The sequence below is a fragment of the Girardinichthys multiradiatus genome, chromosome 9, assembly GCF_021462225.1.
Source record: "Girardinichthys multiradiatus isolate DD_20200921_A chromosome 9, DD_fGirMul_XY1, whole genome shotgun sequence".
Lineage (NCBI taxonomy): Eukaryota > Metazoa > Chordata > Actinopteri > Cyprinodontiformes > Goodeidae > Girardinichthys > Girardinichthys multiradiatus.
This window is the reverse complement of record NC_061802.1, coordinates 33687162-33710513: the sequence shown is the minus strand read 5'-3', so window position 1 is coordinate 33710513 and position 23352 is coordinate 33687162. Positions and strand designations below refer to the sequence as shown.

At 40.0% G+C, this 23352-nt stretch overlaps 1 protein-coding gene across 2 annotated transcripts in view; it reads right to left on the bottom strand.

The window, feature by feature from the left end:
* ncanb (neurocan b) overlaps window positions 1-23352 on the bottom strand; it is a 250046-nt gene that overhangs the window by 195644 nt on the left and 31050 nt on the right. The window contains exon 1 of one of the 2 annotated variants that reach the window (XM_047375782.1): window positions 2542-2566. The exons of the other annotated variant lie outside the window; for it this stretch is intronic. The gene's annotated coding sequence lies outside the window, so the exon portion shown is untranslated. Of the gene's footprint in view, window positions 1-2541; window positions 2567-23352 lie in introns of those variants that run through there. 2 annotated transcript variants of the gene reach the window in all.

Sequence of the window (23352 nt, the reverse complement as noted above, 5' to 3'; positions counted from 1 at the left end):
ACTGCCGGTGTCCACCACCGGGTTCGGGGATTGCCGCCGCGACAGGCACCACAGACATTACGGCCGTGGCTAAGGGCAACAGCATCAACAATAAATGCGGAGAACATGGTACACTCGGACTCTATGTCTCCAACATCCCCCTCTGGTCAAAGCTCTCCTGGAGGTGGGAGTTAAATACATCCTTGGCCAAGGGCTCTGCCAGACGTTCCCAGCAGACCCTCACTATGCGCTTGGGCCTGCCAAGTCTGTCCGGTTTTCTCTTCCTCCAGCGGATCCAACTCACCACCAGATGGTGATCAGTGGACAGCTCAGCCCCTCTCTTCACCCGAGTGTCCAAAACATGCGGCCGAAGGTCTGATGATATGACAACAAAGTCGATCATTGACCTACTTTACCACCCTCCTTGAACTGCCACCTTAACGTGGTGGAGGGGTTTGAGTTCTCGAATGATCCCAGAGGCTATGTTGTCTGGGGCTTAAATGCCCCTGGTAGGGTCTCCCATGGCAAACAGGCTCTAGATGACGGGTCAGACAAAGAGCGGTTCAAGAACCCCTCATGACGACGATTAAATTGAGGCACGTGACATTGCCCGGTACAGCGGAGCTGGGGTCTTACCCTGGAGCCTGGCCTGTGGTCGGGACTCGTCGGAGAGCGCCTGGTGGCTGGGTTGCTCCTCGCGGGACCCGGCTGGGCCAAGCCCAATGAGAGACGCGAGGCCATCTCCCAGTGGGCCCACCACCTGCAGGGGGAACCGTGAGGGACTGGTGCAAAGAGGGTTGGGCGGCGGACAAAAGTGGAGACCTTGGCGGCCCAATCCCCAGATGATTAGCCTGGCAAAATAAATCTCAGTGCAAAAAAACTCAGCTAAATTTGAAGGTACTCAGGTCTCACAAAGCCCAAGACTCTTAGCTGAAGTCCTTTATGGCAAGCCTGAACTTACCCAAAACAAAACACCAACTCCTCAACAGTAAGTCAAGATGCAACGTAAATTTGAGAAGTCCATGCTGCCTTATAAAGAACACTTTCTAACCAGCCATGTGGCATAACATGCAGGCGAAACAACGTAGGGGTGTGCTACCTTTCTTCAGTAGTACTGTTAATGTAAATGTAATGGGCTGTAAAATGGACAGCTATGATGGTTATAGACAGATCAACAGACAAAAAGACACACAAACAAAAAGATCCAAGCTGTCTCATTTTGCTCAATCCCTGTCAGAAGCCTTTCTAGGCCCAACCCGCTCCTTTCATGATGGATGACTCGTCCATCCCATCTGTCTTTCAGTCCTAATCTTGCCTGCAAACTTTTTTTGTCTATCCATATTTGGGTAAAATTGGCTGCCAATCTGCACTTATTTTGAGCTTTTCCTGAATAAGGCTCTTTCATGTCCCCTTCCGGATCGTCCACACAATCTTTCCTGACAATGGTGCGCTATCAAAAAGACTCATTAATTACTCAAGCAGCTGTCAGTCACTCCATCACTGCACATCGCTGGTGTTTAAATGCACAAACATACACACACACACACACACACACACACACACACACACACACACACACACACACACACACACACACACACACACATAACAGCGCTGCTATCACAGGGGGAGTTAGGCCAATCAGTGTCTGTGAAGTCCCTTAGGGTGAACAATGAGGCTACCCTTCAGGTGACAAAGGCCTGTTTTTCTTCCACAGAGATATTTCCAAGCTTTTAGCATGCAACCTGTCAGACTGAGTCACACATAAATGTTTTTTAGCGCTGCACATTTCCCTCACAAAAGAAGACTGTTGCGTGTTTGTGTCTGATCCACGGCATGTATCTTTGTTTGTCACTTTCTTTTGCTGCTTGTGAAATATAAGTAGAAGATAAAAGAAACTAGACTGGAGTAATGGATGTGTGGGTGGATTGTTTTAAGCCTATAAAATCTGTATAACATTAAACGGAATAAAGTCATGGTCATCAGACGGTTCCTAAAAGCCTTACATATGGAAATAAAAAACATTCTAGTGGATGGATGGATGGATGGATGGATGGATGGATGGATGGATGGATGGATGGATGGATGGATGGATGGATGGATGGAGAGTTTTATGGACATAGTATGGACATAAAAATTGAAAATTGAAACATTTTGTAGGAAACTGTACGAAAACTGTTGTCTAGAAAAACAATATAAAAAATACACAAGGTGGAGAAGGAGAGCAAGCTGAGACAGACTTATTGATGTGATAACTTGATTATTTGTCTTATTACTATGCAAATTGGGGGGAATTTAGGGGGTTCTGAGAAGAGAAAAACAGTAATTAAAACTGGCTGGTTTAATGTCAAAGATTGTGAGGCAAAAAGGGGTGTAACCAAATAAAGATAAAAGTACAGAGAAAAAGTACCACTCAAGTGTCAAATCAGAAAAGTGAGGTGAAGGCATGGATGTTAAAGAACTATATGTTTTCCTCAACTTTTGCTTGGCTTTCATGACTAGTATTATAAAAACACATAAAACCCTCGCTCAGATTGTGCACACTCAGGTAATAACAGTTACCTGAGTCCAGAAAAAATTGCAGGCTGTGAAGGAGAAAAAAAGATCTGCATTTTAAATATGCTAGATATATTTGGAACAATGAAATCTAAACATAAATATTTTTAGATGAATATATACGACTGTAGCCTAGGAAGGAGGACAAAGTATATATAATGTGAACAGAGGAAGAATTGTTTAGAGCACATGTGCAGATATAAATACATAAGAGCAATATTTGTCAAATAAATTTACATACATCAATTTACGTACACAACACAGATGAATGGAAGACAGTGCAAAACAAACTTGTTTTAGATTTTAAAAAGACAGCATCACTACAAAGAAATAATAATAAGACACAAACAAAACCTGAAACATAGAAAAGCCAATGTTGTATACAATCTCTTTAATATAATAGCATATCTGCCTAACATTAGTATTTAACAGTCACACATTAGAAGTGCTGGGTGAAGTCCTATTTCCCTCTGACTATATAGCTGCACTATATTAAGAAAACATGCCATATATGATATTGTTGCTACATTATGACTTGCGATAAACAAGCAAATACCTAAACCAAGTGTGTTAATGTCATTCTGTTTTTGGTTTATTGCAAGCATAGACACAAGTTGATGAGTAGTGTATGCAGTCACAGGAATGAAAAAAAAAACCAACTAACTGCATTATTTCCATCTTCACGAAAAGATTCCATTGAAAAAGTTACTAATGACGTTTGCTGCTTTGGCCATAAAGCAACTTTGTTCTGTAATAGCTTTACTACCACGTTACCTTCAGAAACATTTTGTGCTGCAATAAACAACAAGGGTAACAAAATATGTATTATTAATATTTTTTGCAGTTAAAGCAGTTATTTGTGATACTGACATTGCATGCAGTGATTCAGTAGTAACAATAGGTTGGTGATAGGAGCACTCCAGTGAAATTCATATTTAAATCTTGCATCTTCTGTCACCTGCAAAAAGGTCCTGTTGTCTAAAAACTCCAGTGTGAACAGCGCATGCACTGCTATTGATTAAGAGCACCTGGTTTCACTTTGGAAGATGAAATGGACTTAATAGCCACTGATCACTCAGTGGCTATTAATGCAAAAAAATCTATAAAACCTAGGTCTACTGAGCACTACTAAACACAAGATATCCACAGGACTGCCAATTTAAATCTCTTTACATGCTCGTGCTATTTAACGCTTGGTCACAGCTGTCTAAAAGTATTTCTTTTTTAGAGCTAAAAGTTGTTTTCTCCATTGTGCTCCATCTTGTCAAATAAGCAAGCAAGCATAAAATTTTCTGCTTTGATCTTCCACAAAATCTAGGTTACTAAAATAACCCAGAATAAAGATATCCCTTAAAATCTTACGCTGACAAACATAATTTTGCACTGGTATGTACTAATAACCCTTTGGTACAGCTTTATTTTCTCTGACATACTACGAGTCAAAACCTACATAAACTTGCAGAAACAATCTGAGACCTGGCGTGGGATTTAAAGCTTTTCTACTGTCATGTTCAAATTGACAAAACCTAAAAATTTCCCTGAAAAAGACCTTACCTACATTTTCCTTAAAAAAATAAGGGTCTATGTGTTTGACAGCTTTGTGTGATAATTTCTTCAATTTTCTTATTTAATGCAAATCTAAACCCATTTTGCACTTGCCTTCTTATTTACTTACTATTGTTATATTAAAGGACATTTTATTTCCTGTACAAGACTTTGAAAAGGCACACGTTGATTACTACACATAACCTGTACACTGCACATGAATTAGGAGCCATTTATGCTGACAGGAAAAAGGTTTTGTTAATCAGGACTTTGGCTGACTAAGGACAATGGGATGAAAGGGCACTTGGAGGAGAAGAGATTTGAAAGAAAATGAGGCTATGATTGTTGCAGGAATTTCACTACATAAAGCAAAAGTGCACTCAATTACAATGAAGTGTTTTCCAACACCATTAGCATTACCTTGTAAACCAAAACTCACACAAAGGATATTGTATGCAGCTTATAAAGTGTTGTTCTTGGATTGAACGATTACACTAATTCATTTCTACTACAGTTATTCAATTTTCACCTCCCTTGTTAGTCCATGAGGGAGAAATACACATGTGTATCAAGCACAGCTGACCGGGCTGACACTGGAAAGCACCCTGATGGTATAGAGTACAGACTAAGCTTCAGGGCTGCCCAAAACTATATAGAGAGCTATTACTTACAGGTGAAAGCCACCCCGGTCTCTCCTATTCACAACCACCAATGCAGCCAGGCCCCTGTTAAGATAGCAGAAAATCTCTCTTTATTTTGCCTCAAACATATTACCTGGCTCTGCGAAGGCAGAAACAGCAAGCTCATCTTATTTGTAAATAAAGAAGGGGCAGAGTAAGAAAAGGAAAAATAAATAGGGAGAAAGAGAGGATGACTGCAATGAGAAAATGAATAGGGGCAAGGTAAAGGGAGACAGAGGAACATAGAGATCCTCCAGAAAAATGAGGTGACAGAAAGCTTTTTAGCCCAGGAAGGGGTGGTGGTATGGCAATTTTCAAATGGCTCAGACTCCTCATTTGCTGGTCTGCAAAGCCACTTTATAAGGTGGCAAATATTAAACTTGTGAGCACATCAAGGTCCCCTTGGCCGTCTGCATGCCTTTGCCTTGAATATAAATGTAGCTTGAGGCGAAGGTATGGAAAAGAAGCAATTTCAACATTTTGTACACAAGCAGAGAAAAAAAGGCAGTGTGGTGAATACCTCTGGGACAAGCGACTGTTGGTCTATCAATGCATGGCTGAGGATTTGGACCAAAATAAAATAACAAGTTAGTGAATGCCTAATACAGAGTGTAGCCCATGCAAGCCTAAAAGACAGTACTTATCTAAGAACAGAGGATTAATTTGAATTCTGTAAATTGAAAAATCATAATTATTGACACACCAGAACCTGCAGCACACAAAAAAGAAATGGCTTTCAAAATAAAAGAAACTGAATGGTTTTGCACTGAGGAACAACCTGGTGACTAAAACCAGCCAATTTTCACCTTGATCACCCCTGACTGGTGACTGAGAGGTGGGAAATTAAAAAATCCATGAACAGTGAATGCACCATCTTACCATAGCTGCAACAATGGATATGGGTGTGTATTTCACTCTATACTCTCTTTCCATTTAGTTTAGTTCTGATCCTGGTTTGGACCATTTAACTCCTATAAACTATGTTGTATAATGACCCCATATCAAACAAGCTTTGACTGTAGCTCCTGTTGTTAGGTAACATTTATGGAAACGACACAACCATGTTTTCTTTTATTAGACTATGAGTAGATTAAAGAAAATCCAAGTTAGTCACTTCCAGTAGGTTACAAAGGCACCAAAATTGGAAAGGTAAAAAATGGGGAACTGACTGGCATCAACAACAACATTCCTCAGTGTGAACACTTAACTGAGTGAGGAAAACTCAAATCTAGCAGTCTCCAGTACAAGTGAGGTGTTTTAAAATGAGGTCAGATGAAGCATAGACATGTAAGAACCTCTTCAATAGGAGACTGTAATTTATACCACATTACGAGTCTGTAAGACCGAGAAACTTTTCAGCAGACAATATCACTAATGACACTTACAATCACTAATACAAGATGATAAAGTGATATTTAAAATAACAAGTTACAGTTTTAAAATATTTCTGCCCTTCTCAATTGTAGGACTTCATAATTTAATAAACCAAAATAATTTCCACAAAGTCGTGAAAAAATTTGTTTAAAGTCTTGCACAAAAATATTTAAAAAGACTCTTAACACCTAAAATTAACATAACTTTACAGAGAATATAAGGTTCAATTTTCATTTGTGTTAGTTTAATAAATCAAAATGAATAAAATCTATTAAATAGTAAAAAAAACAAAAAACATTTGGTACCGTCAAAGCTTGGAGGCCAACTATCTGCTCCTAGCTTGGTGCCATTAAACAAGACTGAAACAAATGTTAGACTAATACCGTATGTTTTTTACTATTCTGTTGTGCAGTTAGAACAGTTTTTATATCATCATCCTATTCAAAAATCCATCTTTCTGACTCTAGTTAACATGTTTCAATTTCATCACTTGCGTTATATACAGTATTCCAAAAAAGTTAGGGATATTTGGCTAATGGGTGAAATTTACAGAATACTTTATAACTTCACGCTACAGTGATATTATATTATGAAAGTACAGGGGTTGGACAATGAATATGAAACACCTTGTTTTAGACCACAATAATTTATTAGTGTGGTGTAGGGCCTCCTTTTGCGGCCAATACAGCGTCAATTTGTCTTGGGAATGACATATACAAGTCCTGTACAGTGGTCAGAGGGATTTTAAGCCATTCTTCTTGCAGGATAGTGGCCAGGTCACTACGTGATACTGGTGGAGGAAAATGTTTCCTGACTCGCTCCTCCAAAACACCCCAAAGTGGCTCAATAATATTTAGATCTGGTGACTGTGCAGGCCATGGGAGATGTTCAACTTCAGTTTCATGTTCATCAAACCAATCTTTCACCAGTCTTGCTGTGTGTATTGGTGCATTGTCATCCTGATACACGACACCGCCTTCAGGATACAATGTTTGAACCATTGGATGCACATAGTCCTCAAGAATGGTTCGGTAGTCCTTGGCAGTGATGCGCCCATCTAGCACAAGTATTGAGCCAAGGGAATGCCATGATATGGCAGCCCAAACCATCACTGATCCACCCCCATGCTTCACTCTGGGCATGCAACAGTCTGGGTGGTACGCTTCTTTGGGGCTTCTCCACACGGTAACTCTCCCGGATGTGAGGAAAACAATAAAGGTGGACTCATCAGAGAGCAATACATGTTTCACATTGTCCACAGCCCAAGATTTGCGCTCCTTGCACCATTGAAACCGACGTTTGGCATTGGCACGAGTGACCAAAGGTTTGGCTATAGCAGCCCGACCGTGTATATTGACCCTGTGGAGCTCTCGACGGACAGTTCTGGTAGAAACAGGAGAGTTCAGGTGCACATTTAATTCTGCCGTGATTTGGGCAGCCGTGGTTTTATGTTTTTTGGATACAATCCGGGTTAGCACCCGAACATCCTTTTCAGACAGCTTCCTCTTGCGTCCACAGTTAATCCTGTTGGATGTGGTTCATCCTTCTTGGTGGTATGCTGACATTACCCTGGATACCGTGGCTCTTGATACATCACAAAGATTTGCTGTCTTGGTCACAGATGCGCCAGCAAGACATGCACCAACAATTTGTCCTCTTTTGAACTCTGGTATGTCACCCATAATGTTGTGTGCATTTCAATATTTTGAGCAAAACTGTGCTCTTACCCTGCTAATTGAACCTTCACATTCTGCTCTTACTGGTGCAATGTGCCATCAATGAAGACTGGCTACCAGGCTGGTCCAATTTAGCCATGAAACCTCCCACACTAAAATGACAGGTGTTTCAGTTTCATTGTCCAACCCCTGTAGGGCATTCAACACTAGAAGTCCTAGAATTCTAACACTACTAAAACTCCCAAGCCCGTCAATTTGACGGCGGGCATTCTAGATGCGAGGGCGGTGATGACGCCATCGCATTAACGCTATAAATTTTGGTTCTGACAAGAATTAATAATAGTATTTGATCAAAACCTATTATGTTTTATTATTATTTATAAATAGTACTGAAAAATAATACAGAGTAGTGGGTACATTTAAAAAAAAAGCTTTACTAATCTGACCAAAAGCTGGACAGCTCCATGTTAAGGCCCCCCTTTCACTTCGTGGACATAAACTAGTGCTAAAAATGCCTTCAGCTCATCCACACTCATGTCCCAGGAGGAATCATTTCCTAAAACTCTGCGGGCCTCAGCCAGGGTGCCGCCCTGAACGTGGATGAGCATTTCGGCATCCACCACGCAGAGGAACGCGGTCTGGGCATCTTGGATCTGGCACTCTGTCTACGCGTTCTGGCTCTGACGCCTCCCTGTACTTTTTTCCTCCCTACCACTGTCCACACAGTCCCATCGTTTCCTATCTCCTCCTCCTTCCTAGGTGTGCGCTCGTCTTGCAATGAAAACGATGTAAAGTGCAGAATAGATTGTTGTTACTGGGCTACTATATCTATGACCTAACTTATTGTTTATTTATTTGTCCATTATCAGTACCTTGATTTGTAGTGTCTCTCCTGCCAGGGAGCTGGATTGCTGGGTTTATAGCTGGGCACTGGGCACCAGGCTCGTCTCCCTATCTCTGAACCTGTGCTGATTGTGGCACTGTTGCTGTAGTTTATATATTATTAGTTTACTAATCTGTAAACTATAGCCTAAAATGATAAAATCGTTACATGGGCTAGACTTTTACTACCTTGAAAAAATGCGTCACAATCTCCTGCTAATGGGACAACTCGTGTTTTTTAGCCGGGGAAGGCACACTCTCTGACCCGCTGTCACTGGAACTGAATGCTGACCAAGAGTCATCAGAATCCCTCTCAACCCCAAAATCACGATCATCTAATTTTTGAAGCTTTTCCAATGTCTCTTGAGCAGAAAATATCCTTCTAGAAGCCATTTGAAGGATGCCAACAATCTCCGTCTCAGACTGCGTTCTAGAGTGGTGGTTGCTAGGAAACGCTTGCGCGTATACTCAGCCACGGGAAAAAAAAAAATCAAAGTAAATAGGGCCGTCAAAATAGCGGCTGTGGTAGTTAGAGGTAGAAATACTTAGATCTTTTATTTACTTTATTTTAAAAAAAAAAGAGAGACATAGGAATACAAAAGACACAACTTTAAAAAAGTCAGGATGCCATTGAAGATAAGAGTTTTAATAAACCAGAGTTATGGCATGTCAAACTTTCAAAACCGTCAAATTGATGGCCCTGGGGGTTCTAGTGTTAAGTAGAAGCAGGCATCAGTGACTTTTTGATCTCAAACAATTTATTGAAACAAAAGTCAACAGTAGTAGGTATACCGCAACCAAAAATCTCAATGTCTCAATAACGTGTCATGCCCCCTGGAGCAGCAATTACAACTTGACAACGTCTAATGGTGTTCACAAGTCGACTTATTGTCTGCTGAAGGATGACATTCCACTTTTTTTGAAGGGTGGCCCTCAGGTCATTGAGGTTCTGGCGTACAGAGTTACACGCCTCTGGATGGCAACTCAGCTGATCCCATTGGTGTTCTATAGGATACAGGTCTGGAGAAAGTCCAGGCTACACTATTCATGGTACCCCAGTAGCTGTTCCCTAACGACGCATCCTCAATGAGCTGGAACATCGTGGTCCATGAAGAATAATATTAGGCCTGTGTTGTTTATGCAGGGCGCAATGACTGGAATAATGATGTGATACAGGTAGTGTGCTGTACCATTCACAAAGTGTAGGGCACTTCTGTATAGAGTAGACACACCTGCCCACATTGTAACACCACCACCATCAAAGGCTCGTGTGGTGACAACAGTGGCTGATCCATAGCGCTCTCCTTGACATTTCCAAATTTGTTGGAGGCCATTTCTGCTCAGAAGAGATGCACGTTAATCAGAGAACAGCACTGAGGCCCTCTGGTCCCTCATCCAGCAAAAATGCTCCCTGGTCCATGTAAAACGATGACGCCTGTGCCTAGTGTAGTGGTACCCTTGCAGGTTGTTTAGCATGCAGATTTTAAAGACATGAATACATTTGAAAAGTATTAATTGTTGTTTATTTGTACAAAAGTTATTGCTTCTCTGTCTTTTGGCTAAGATCAAGTCTCTAGTATCTGCCTTTTATATGTTATAGTTATTTTATTAATAACATGATCCACTAAACGTAGAATAAACAATGAAAATGTAACAAATATTGTGTGTTTCCATGATTAGTTATCTAGTCTTAAATGACCCTTGAATTGTTTCTTTCAAAGTAAAAGCTTCTTTCTTGATCTGACCACTTCTGACACCATCCTTTGAATACAAACCCTTACCCATCACTAAGGTCACAGGTTCAAAAACATTTTATGTACAGCTGTAAATGGTTGTCGTGAAAGGATGTCATCAATTTGTCAAAGCAGGCCTGGGAGCTGGCCATATTTCAGTTGGAAAGCTGCCAGGCTTTTCCTGTCTGCACTTCCTTCACTTTCTCAATCGCTTTTCCCTATATTGTTTCTACTCCCCCTTTCTTGTACTTAAGCCCATATGTCTTGGTATTTTATCTCTCTCATACCTCAACACCTCTCTCTCTCTGTTTTTATGTCTTTGTATGATCCTAGGATGAATAAGATATAATAAATCCCAGCTGTTGACTGCAGGTTGTGGAGGCTCCCCTGTTAATCAAACTCAGCGGTGCAGGGGTATTACATCATCCTGGGATATAGGCTTCAGAGTTGCTCTTTTAACCAATATTATCAACTCTGCACCAAAGCCACAACCAGAATACATGCAGCGGCACTCCTCTGATCAACATGATGAGATCACAGGTTATTTACCATGGCTTTACTCAATATGTGCTTTTCCTCAACAGCAGAAATCGAAAGATGCTTGATTACGTTTATTGTGATGGTTTATAGTCATATAATTAATGTTATTGTGAAATTAAGTTAATACATATTTACAAGTAAAAAAAATCATTTAAAACATTCAAATCACACTTTGAAATTGTAAAAACATTGCTATAAAACAGCTATGGCAATAAAAAAACAGCTTTAAATAGAAATGTTCAAACTTGCTCAATAATGTCCAAAGTGCTTGTGAACCACTGTTAGGTACTTTACAAGTTACTCCATTTCTAATATAATAGTAGTGCAAATATTCAATGACTTTAATAAAGTAATGTAACTAATTACATTCAGAAAATAACTGCTTCAACACATTTGGATGTGTCACTGTGCTTGCACCTATAAAAGGCAGGTAGGCTACAGGCATGAGAAATAGCAGACAGAAGGTTGACAATGTATATTTTGGTTGCTACTTTCAATTTGTTCAATTCAATTTTATTTATATAGCGCCATTTCAAAACACATGTTGTCTCAAGGCGATTGAATTGACTTTGTTCTGATTAAAGTAAAGTCAGAACCAACCTACGGGAATCTCTGAAAAGAGATACACCCAGGGGATCCTGACAAAGGAGGAGGACGACATCTCCGGTTGGACAGAAATATTGTTAACGACTCATGAAAAGAACCAACATGGTCTAAGAATCCATCAGAATAAAGTGTTAAAGTGGATAAAGTGGCCCCTGCCAGCAATCAGAGCATGTGGCTGCAGTTTGACAAGGATGTGTCCAACATCATTCAACTTACAGCCAAAGGACATGGTGACAGGGGACTTGTCCGAATTATTGCAAGAAATGCAACACCAAGTCTACCTTCACCATGAATTGCAAAGCCTCTACAATACACCAACTATGGGTTTAGGACCCTCAAGAAGCAGGACAAAACATCTACTGATGAGAAGCAAGGATTAGCAGAACTACGAAACATCTTCCAGAAGAAGCTGATGACTCTATGCATCCCAGAATAGCACAGTAGGTGTGGAAGAGAAAGAGTCCGGACACAAGCTGCCATCATTGATATAAATCCCCCCATCACTTAATCAGATCATTAGGCAGATGCAGCATATCAATAAAAACATATTTTTTTAACCTGAAACACAGAGTTAGGAAAATGTCAAACAGTGAGGAAAAAGTCAGATTAAAACATCAGATCTCTCTGTGCAGGCATACGGACTGAACTTTTACCCCTTTGGGGGTAAGTAAAGTCCAGTTTCACCACATAAACACATAGTCTAAGCAACAAATAAATTAAGAGTGTTGCAATTGGGATAAACAAAGCCTCAGCTGTGAAGACCTCAACTATTTTAGGCCGATTCTAAAACAGAGAATCATTTCCTGGGAGGACAATGAAAAAAAAAAAACTCTGGTTTTCAACGGACAAGCTGATGTGTTCAGATTGACTAATTTTAGGTTATTTTCAGTCAGTAATAGGTGCATGTTGGATCATTCATCTTCTCAGCACAATAAAATTAAACATGTAACCAGCTTCAAGTGAAGTGGAGCACACACAGCTTTTCTGTGCAAGCAGGGTGGCTAGTAGAAAATAGACTGGGAACCACCGCTCTAAACAGGCAATGATCCAAACGTTTTAATACCAGAAACACTAAAACAACCTCTCTCTTGAGGAGGGCATGCCTTAGCAATAGTTGTCTGGTATTTCAAATGTACGGATTGCATGTTTTTTATATAGTGAAATTACAAAAGTTACTTTACAGTGAATGTTGTATGGTATTTTTAAGAGATTACATGTATTTCAGTCAGTCAAACACTGAAAGGCACGCAGTGGATGGTAGTCATTTCGCCCCTTCGGCCCTTAGTTCAGTTGCAGTTTTATAGCCAAAAAGACTCACCTTGTGGCTTTTTGCATCTTGTTCCGGCCAATTTTATACATGGCATGACATCCAATGATTTAATGCATTTTTTTGTCAACTACTCATAGTTTACAGTAAACAAATCTTGTTATAGGACCCCAGTAAATACCTACTAGCAGGAAGTCCATTAGAGTTGTTTTGATTTGATCAACGATCACAATTTCTATTTTTTCATATGTGTCATCTGGTCCAAACTGCGATTAGAGGCACTATCAATGGAAATCAGGTGTCATGTGAGTACCAAAGAAATAAAAATATATAATTAAAGTCTAAGTGATATTCGAACATTTTATGATTATGTCCATAATTCTTACCTGTACGTAAATGGATACAAAATGGTTTGCTAACATGGACAACATGGAACTAGTTTGGTATGAAGTGGTAATGGCTAGTTATAACACTGAGGAAAAATTGACCCAGAGCAGCACATTGCAGTGCTGTAGTGATGAAGTTGTAACTTGCTTATATGTATTTTGCAGTTGTAATGATCATCAGTTTATTTTAGGTAACAATGTCCTTTAGACTAAAAAGAGGACATGCCCGATGAAACTTTATGAATGAAAAAAAAAAAACTATTGCTAGCATTTTAGTAACACTGTATGTCTGGCATATAATGAGTGAATAATGAAATGGTGCCAAGTAAATTAAACACAATTAAGCCTTAAACTAAACTACCATTACAACTTCTTTTTTTTTGGCTTTTTCCTTTCAGGGTTCACCACAGCAAGTCATCTGTCTCCATCTAATTTTTGTTCTGTCCTCCTCAGTAGGGCGTGCTGTGGTGGTCCTGTGTGTTGAGGCTCTGGCCACTGTTTGTGGATGCGGCTAGGCGGGCATCGCTGGGCTTTGTGGTTGAAGCAGGCCTCTCGAACCTGTAATGGGGTGAGGTTTGTTTGTCTGCTGGGTGCGTGGTGTGTGCTTGGGGTTGGTAATTTTCACTGTGTCCTTACAGACTTATGGAAGTATGTGTGGTGTCGCTGTGGCGTTGACTTGGGGTCAAAAAAAAAAAAACGATTTCCTCCACCTGTTCCCTGCTCATGCCAAAGATCACAATGTCACCTGCAAACATCATAGTCCATTGAGATTTCTGTCCACCCTGAACCAACACTTCCACCATGAACTCTTCAGCCAAACCTACAGCACACCTCACCACTGTCTTACAGCTCTCATGCATGTCTTGCATCACTCTAACATACTTCTCTGCTATTACAAACTTCCCCATACAATACCACAACTCCTCTTTTTGCACCCTGTCATATGTTTTCTCTAGATCAACAAAAACACAATGCAGCTCCCTCTGAACTTCTCTGTACTTTTCTATCAACATCCTCAACTCGAATATTGCATCTATAGTATTTTTTCCAGGCATGAGACCATACTGCTGCCAAAAGTTGCTCACTTCTGACCTCAGTCACTACTTTTTCCCATAACTTCATTGTATGACTCATCAACTTTATTCCTCTGTAGTTGCCACAACCATGCACATCTCCCTTGTTCTTGAAAATTGGTACCAGCATACTTCCCCTCCATTCCTCAGGCATCTTCTTGCTCTCTAAGATCTCATTAAACAGCCAAGTCAAATATACTGCTGTCTCTCCTGGACACTTCCAGACATCTACAAGTAAATCATCAGGGCCAACTGCCTTTTCACTCTTCATCTGTTTCCATGCCTTTCTTACTTCATCCTTACTGATCTTTGCTACTTCCTGATCCACTGTTAAAACATAACTAAAATGAAGATCAGTTGATATTATATATTACTTGAAGGTTTAATTATATTGTGTTCCCCTTCCTCTGCTCTTCTCTGCAGGGGGCACGGTAGTCCTGGTAGTGGTCCTCCCAGGGCTGCTGTGCTCCGGCGGCCCTTTGATATCTGTGCCCCCCATGTCCAGCTCGGCTCCTGGGGGGCAGGTCTGTGGCTCCTCACACCCGCTATTAAATATGCTTATGGAGAAACATGCTCACACATACACCCACAGGTGTTTGGATTAAGGTGTTTACAGATATACAGTACAGACCAAAAGATTGGACACACCTTCTCATTCAAAGAGTTTTCTTTATTTTCATGACTATGAAAATTGTAGCTTCACACTGAAGGCATCAAAACTATGAAGAACCTAGAATATAAGACATATTTTCAGTTGTTCACACTTTTCTTTTCAGTATATAATTCCACGTGTTAATGCAAAGTAGCCACCTTTTGCTTTGATTACTGCTCCGCACACTCTTGGCATTCTGTTGATGAGCTTCAAAAGGTAGACACCTGAAATGGTTTTCCAACAGTCTTGAAGGAGTTCCCAGAGATGCTTAGCACTTGTTGGCCCTTTTGCCTTCACTTTGCGGTCCAGCTCACCCCAAACCATCTCGATTGGGTTCAGGTCCGGTGACTGTGGAGGCCAGGTCATCTGGCGCAGCACTGCATCACTCTCCTTCTTGGTCAAAAGCCCTTACACAGCCTGGAGGTGTGTTTGGGGTCATTGTCCTGTTGAAAAATAAATGATGGTCCAACTAAACGCAAACTGGATGGAATAGCATGCCGCTCCAAGATGCTGTTGTAGCCATGTTGGTTCAGTATGCCTTCAATTTTGAATAAATCCCCAACAGTGTCACCAGCAAAGCACCCCCCACACCATCATACCTCTTCCTACATGTTTCACGGTGGGAACAAGGCATGTAGAGTCCATTCGTTCACCTCTTCTGCACCGCACAAAGACACGGTGGTTGAAACCAAAGATTTCAAACTTGGACTCATCAGACCAAAGCACAGATTTCCACTGGTCTAATGTCCATTCCTTGTGTTCTTTAGCCCAAACAAGTCTCTTCTGCTTGTCGCCTGTCCTCAGCAGTGGTTTCCTAGCAGCTATTTTACCATGAAGGCCTGATTCACTCAGTCTCCTCTTAACAGTTGTTCTAGAGATGTGTCTACTGCCAGAACTCTGTGTGGCATTGACCTGTTCTCTAATCTGAGCTGCTGTTAACCTGCGATTTCTGAGGCTGGTGACTCGGATGAACTTATCGTCCACAGCAGAGGTGACTCTTGTTCTTCCTTTCCTGGGGCGGTCCTCATGTGAGCCAGTTTCTTTGTAGCACTTGATGGTTTTTGCGACTCCACTTGGGGACACTTTCAAAGTTTTCCCAATTGTTCGGACTGACTGACCTTCATTTCTTAAAGTAACGATGGCCACTCATTTTTCATTACTTAGCTGCTTTTTTCTTGCCATAATACAAATTCTAACAGTTTATTTATTAGGACTCTCAGCTGTGTACTGTATCCACCTCCTGCACAACACAACTGATGGTCCCAACCCCATTTATAAGGCTTAAAATCCCACTTATACCTGACAGGGCACACCTGTGAAGTGAAAACCATTTCAGGTGACTACCTCTTGAAGCTCATCAACAGAATGCCAAGAGTGTGCGGAGCAGTAATCAAAGCAAAAGGTGGCTACTTTGAAGAACCTAGAATATAAGACATATTTTCAGTTGTTTCACACTTTTTTGTTCAGTATATAATTCCACATGTGTTAATTCATAATTTTGATGCCTTCAGTGTGAACCTACAATATTCATAGTCATGAAAATAAAGACAACTCTTTGAATGAGGTGTGTCCAAACTTTTGGTCTGTATATTAAGCTGTGGTTGCAACTAAATACAATGTGTATTTTTAGTAACGCTGGTGTTACATTTGCGTTTGTTATTTGTCTCTGTGTTTTATTTTTTTCTCTTTCTGCAGGTGTAGAGGCAGACTTCTAAGACAATGGAGTTTTGACGAAAATTCAACTTGGAAGACTCACCTCCACTTCCAGATCCGTCTAATTACTCCACCACATTCAACCAATGAACTCCTGATCTACATTCCTCTTCAGCCAATCAGCACTCCAGGCTTTGCTTTAAAAGACCTTCTTATGCAGAATCTCCTGATCTCCAGCTGAGCTTCGACCCTCCTCCACCCCATCTCCACCATCAGGCGTCAAGCTCCTTCCGACTCCCTTATCTTCTCAGACCTCCACTCCACCACCAGTATCAGGATCCCCAGGGGAAGACTTCTCTAATTCTAACCCTAAGATGTTTCTTCAAGCTCACGTCATTATCAGCATCCATGTCTTCCACCGGGGTCCGAGCGCCAAAATAACTCAAACATCAGCTAATAAACTCCTCTAATTGCCATCTTTGTGTTTCTCTCATTTGTGAGTCTTTACAGGTTGAATTATAATTTATTCTCTTTATCCTTTTTTTTCTCCTCCATTCTTATCTTCTTCTCTCCCTTTTAACTTTATCCCCCACCTCTCCCTTTCTTTCTTCTTTTTTTCCCTTTCGTTTCCGTCTCATGACTTGTGGCAACAATCATATCATTCACGAGCATGAAGGATTCTTCACTATAAGCCTATGAAAGCTGACGAGGCATTCCCTACATGTGTTCTCCCTTTAAAATACCAACTTCAGCACTACCCTTAGTCCTTCACCACCTTCTACCTTTACTGTCATGCTGTGCAGCCACACTGAGGGACCAGACTAATTAAAAGAGGTATGAGAGCTGCCCGTCGTTTCGGAAATCTATTCTTTGCCTTTTATTTGCTCAAGGAGAAGCTATGAGGCTGCCAGAGGAAAGAACAAGGCTGAGGAGAAGAATGGTTCAGGAGGTCAAAATTGTGCAAGATGAATTGCCGTAAAAGAAAATTAAACTGATATAAAGCAAGAAGTACTATATGACACAATGTTGAAGTATGTGTATGCACAGATAGAATTGTATCTGTAACCTTCCTGGGGGCTTAGCTTTTCAAAATCTAAGGTCATTACATCTATTTTCATCTTGGTCATTAAAGGACATGTAAATCAGGCTAAATCCTGGGAACAATCCACTTCTGTGACCTCTGTCACAACACATACACTGCTGCTTTGATAGACAGTTAAAACAGTATTTAATTTACAACAAGAACAGTATCAGTGTCTGCCAAACAGAGACATCAATCGGAAGCACGTACACAACAAGAATCACAGCAAACTAAGAAAAGAAGTTGCTGACTTTTGAATGCTGGGTTTGTATAATGTTCACAGTCGTGGATGTCTGATCCACCACTACAGACATTTATCTAGAAGAATCTGAGCCACTAAATAATAAGAAAAACTGGACTTTATTTGTCAGCTTTAGCTGGACTAAAGGTTTGTAACCAGAGCATTTATACATTAGGCAGAGTGCAAAAAAAAAAAAAAAGAGTATGCCTCTTCCACTACCTGGTAAAGTTTTATTACCTGAAACAGACATGATCTAAAGCATTACCATAAAGAATGGAAAAATGTTAATTGATAAAATGATATCAAGAAACCATCCTAATGCATTGGACAACCTGTACAGATCAAATGTTTAATGACATTTTTGATTAAAATGTGTGTTTCCATATGCTAGAGCAGTACAAATATTTAAATATGACGTCATATTTACCACTATCCTTAGATTTAAAGATTTTTTGCTCTTTAATAGACAAAATACCATACCTTTACACAATTTTGATATTATTACCACTATATCCCAACTGAAAACAGGATGAAAACAGTTATTCAAACAAAATCTAATTAATTTATGGTCCTTATGAATTTGTATTGTTTACATGGGACTTAAATATGCCACATAAACATCTAAGCATATTTCACACCTCAACCTTTTACCAACCATTTACCTTCTTGAACACCTTTGGGAATCAGACTGCAATTCTGGTTATCTCATCCAACTATGAACACACTCCTGAACCTTGTGGAAGATGTTTACAGAATAGTCCTGTGCTGCTCTTAGGTGCTGTGGATTGCAGGCCTTCTACTGTTCTCTCCACACCTACAAATGTACACTTACAGGTGACAAACGCACACCCACACACACCTACTCAACACAAACACATAAACACATGCTGTCACGGTGTGATATTTTGGACTTTCTTTGTGGTTTTTGGTTTGTGTCTTTTTATTAATTAATCCCTTCGCCCATGTTTAGTCTATGCATTAGTTTCACCTGTTCCTTCTGTCTCCCTGCCTCCTTGTCTCACCTGTTCCCTCTTCCTTTTGATTAACTGCCCTTTGTATTCCCTTAGTATATTAGTTAGTCTGTTTCATGTGTTGATTGCTGGTTCCTCGTCTCTCAACTCGGGTCTGTATCCTTGACTGCCATGTGTTTCATGTTCCTGCAGTGATTTATGTTACGTTTGGATACCTCTGAATAAAGCTGAAGATCACTCAACATGCGGCTGCGCAGCTCTTACCTGCACTTTGGTCCGACAACAAATATTAATGACACATGCCTCCTCCATCCACCATTACACGCAAAGAGACACACGCGCACACCAACACGCGATTTCTCAAACTGGTTTAAGGTCATACAAACACTATGTTACTATAACATCAATGTGGCCTGCCTACTTTGATGCTGGATTGAATCTGGAATTAATGGAGCTCGTTATTCAATCAGGATGCTGTCTTGAGATAACCTTTTTTCAGATCAAAACTGCCCTGGCAAATGTAGGCAACTAAGTGCTCCATATGGTATGTCTGAAACATTGCAACAGGATCAAATAAATAAATAAATAAAAAGTGGCCCAAACAGCAAGGGTGTGAAAGCAGTGTAAATGAGGTCTCAACATTCAAATGAGATCTATTGCTCAGAGGAAATGTATAATATCCTGCCTAAAAGGTTTTTGAAATCTACTTACGCACATTTAGCAGTTGTTCATACCTTATTTTACTCTATGTATCAGTAGTTGCTTTTTGATTTTAAATGAAAGCAATTTGGTCATGTTCATTGTTGTCATTTTTGTAAGAAATGTTGCAAAGACCGTGAACCCATTGTAGTTTAGTTTTCATACACTGAGAATCTCATACAGAATCATGTCTCGTGGCAACAAGGTACATCTAAACAAATACTGTGAGAAAGGTGAAAATCAGCCAGTGAGTTCTTAACATTTAGACATAAGCAATGACTCAAGCGAAGCAAAACATAATTTATTGTTGCCTTGTAATGTGAGAAGGGTTAAACAACCATCATTCTACAATAAGAAGGGCTTTTCACATTGACGAAACATTTGACTGTAAAGAGAAGCTGAAGTTATTACATCTTGCTAAATGTAGTACCATGTAGATTTAGGAGAATGTTGCAAAAATAAAATGGGATTTTATACTGGATCTGAGAAAAGATAATTTGGAAATCCTACTGATGAAATAGTTACTCAAACTGAGGCCATGGGGAAAAACTGGTAAGAGGATTAAATGGCATTAAAGCGAAAATAGTTGAACTGTGCAAGAAGGATAAAAAAAAATCAAAGCACTGGAATGAAAGAATAAACCAAATGCTGAAAACACTAAACGACATTCCAAAAGGCGAGGAAGGGAGAAAGGATAGTAAGCATACTAATTGTGGCAGTGGCTTCAGTGTGCTCTCTGCTCATTAAATAATCACATGTTGAGGGGCTAATGAGTCATGAACATCTGCAGATGTTTCCAGACTCCTTTTAAGAGAGGCAAAACAGCAAGATTGCTGGTAAAGTGTAAATAAGGAGGGCGAGGAAGGTGTGAGACGGTGTTACAATGTGCAGCAAGGGAAGATGCAGAGAAGATAAACAGCTGCAGGGAGGCCTCAGAGAAAGAAGATGAGAAGAGAGACTGAGGAAGGAGAAAAGTGATAAAGCTGGAGAGAGACAGGCAGATAGAGGTTTCATGGCAACGCTTTGCTATTTCCAGCTTTATTGCAGAGGGGAATGGTGTTGCCTCAGTGCTAGTACAATTCCTAGGTCTGAGGTAGAGACAGACCACAATCTCTGAGCTGCATCAATTCTCAGGCGCGCTCATTTGAGAAAATGTGAACTGATGAGACCTGCCTTCACTTATTTATCTGATGCCTGTCCTTGCCCTGTTCCTTTCGTCCAAGGGTAAATGCGTACCTCCTGTGACCTCCAGCGGCTTGCGCTTTCATCTAATGGTAGACAGTGATGCACCAAGCATGCAGTGGACCGGCTATGCTGTGTACATAAATCAAATTGAGGGAATAAACAAGAAAATGTATGTCTCCTAGTGGGGGCTTTCTTTAGAGGTGTACTTCATTGTTAGTTTTGGGCTATTTCGATGTCTTTATGAGTCTGTCTGCCTGGTGCCGTTGGCATAAATCTTTAACCAGCTGTGGGCTTTACTCTGTGCTAGAAAGTTTACTAGCTGTCATCCTTTTAATTCAGCTGAGATAGCCAAGGGCTTTCTCTTCAATTGACACTGTCCTATGGCTTGGATATTTTCTCTTTAGATATGTAGCCTGATATTTTCACCTTCCAGCACTTTTTAACCTTTCTAATTACTGTCATGGCAATTGAATTAGTGATGAATCAATGTTTTCATCAAGACTAAAAGGTTTGACTAAGGTCTCAGAAGAAAAATGTGATGTTATTGTAGGTTTTTGTCCATGCCACTTCTATTATTTCTTTGCCGGCATTAAAAAATAAGCTGAAATGTGTGTTAATGTGTGAAGTTTAGAGATGGTAGTGGATTGTTACTTTTCTCCGAAAGAATTCAAACAGTGCTGTTCTGTGTTACGCTTAAATAGTTCAATATTTCAAATCACCATCTCAATATCAGTGTGTACGATATAGTAACTTGGATGCAAGTTGCTATATGCTCACAGAAAGTAGTGGAGTGGTGCAATGGTAATGAAAGACAAGTGAGATAAATGTAATTGATATTGACAGTGCAATTTTCAGTAATAACATTGCAATTACATATTTTTCTGATATCATGCAGCACTGGTCTCAGATCAAGATTTAAAATCAGACCAAGATAATCTCAGTAAATAGAAAATATATATATTTTTATTATATCGTTTAAAATGGAGAAAAAGCTGCTCAAAACCAACTTGGCCACTCGAGTGGCACCATCTTCTCAGAAATACCTGGAAATGATTATTGTCAGACCTGTAGAATCAAAAAATCAGTTAAATAGAACTTGTCGGACAACATGAAATAGGCTAAAAGATCTCAAAATGCAACACATCACTTAATGACCCAATCTAAAGAAAATGAATAACAAATCAAACATATTCCATAAAATATATTAGTCTGGAAAGTGTTACAAAGGCATTTCTAAGGCTTTGGGCCTCTAGCAAACCGCAGTGAGAACTATTTTCCAATGGAACAGTTGTGAAGATTCCAAGGAGTGGCCAACCTAATAAGATTACTCTAAGAGTCCATCAGCAACCCATCTAGGAGGTCACAAAAGAACTTACAACAACATCTTAACGCACTGAAGCCTATTGTGCCTCTATAAGGCATGTAGCATGATTCAAGAGTTAGACAAACATGGGGCAAAAATTACATCCATGAGGGAGTTTTAAGATGAAATACCCTGCTGTCCAAAAAGAAAATAAAGGCCCATTTCACATTTGCCAGAAAACATCTTGATGAACCCCAAGACATTTGGGAAAATATGCTATGGACTGATGAGACAAAAGTGAACCTTTTAGGAAGCTGTGTATCTTGTGACAACTGACATAAACCTCACACAGCATTTCAAATCCTACCTACAGTCAGACATGGTGATGGTAGAGTCATTCTGTGAGGCTACTCTGCAGCTTCAGGACCTAGACAACTTCCTGTAATTGAATCATAAAAACCAGAAAATTCTAAAGAAGAATGTTCAACCATCAGTCCTTGTTCCTAAACTCAAGCCCCCTTGGATTATGCAGAAGGGAAATGATCTGAAGCACACCAGGAAGTCTACCTCTGAATGCTTCCCCCAACCACAACAAAAATGTTGCCTAGTTAAAGACCAGACTTTAGTCTAATCGAGCTGTATAGTTGAAAACTCTCTGACGAGGCTGAATTATTTCAACAAAAAAAGTGGGAAATAATTTCTTCACTGCAAAAAAAAAAAAACAACCCTCATTTTCAGTTCTTGCAAGTGCTTACTAGGTTTAGGGAATACTTACTTTGTTTGCTTGACAATCTGAAACCGAAGCAAAATGTAAGGGGGCAAATCCTGTTTCATAGCACTGAAGGCTAGACCAACCAGCTAGACTAACCAGCTTATACACCAGCGGTGTCTTTTTACAATCTGAAGGAAATCACAGCCTGCACAGTTTAGTAGTGTCTCTGCTGAAATACAGCTAATTCAAATAGCTGGTTTACTTCTTTAACTTGCTAAGCTCTTGACATTCCATTTAAAATTGTGTAGAAACCAGGGAAACATCTAAAACATACAAGGCACCAGTCCTCAATCAAGTTTTTTTTTTTTTTTTTTTGCATGGACAGAAAAGATAACATTGTTTTCAGTCTAAACAAAAGAGAAAATGTGGTTGAAAAGACGTCCAGATAAACATGCCTAATTGTGGTTTACAGATGGTTAGGATTAATCAAAAGTAGCTAACCAAGTCTGACTTTCAATGTCTTCTGTTTAGACTATAGACAAATGGGCAAACATATTT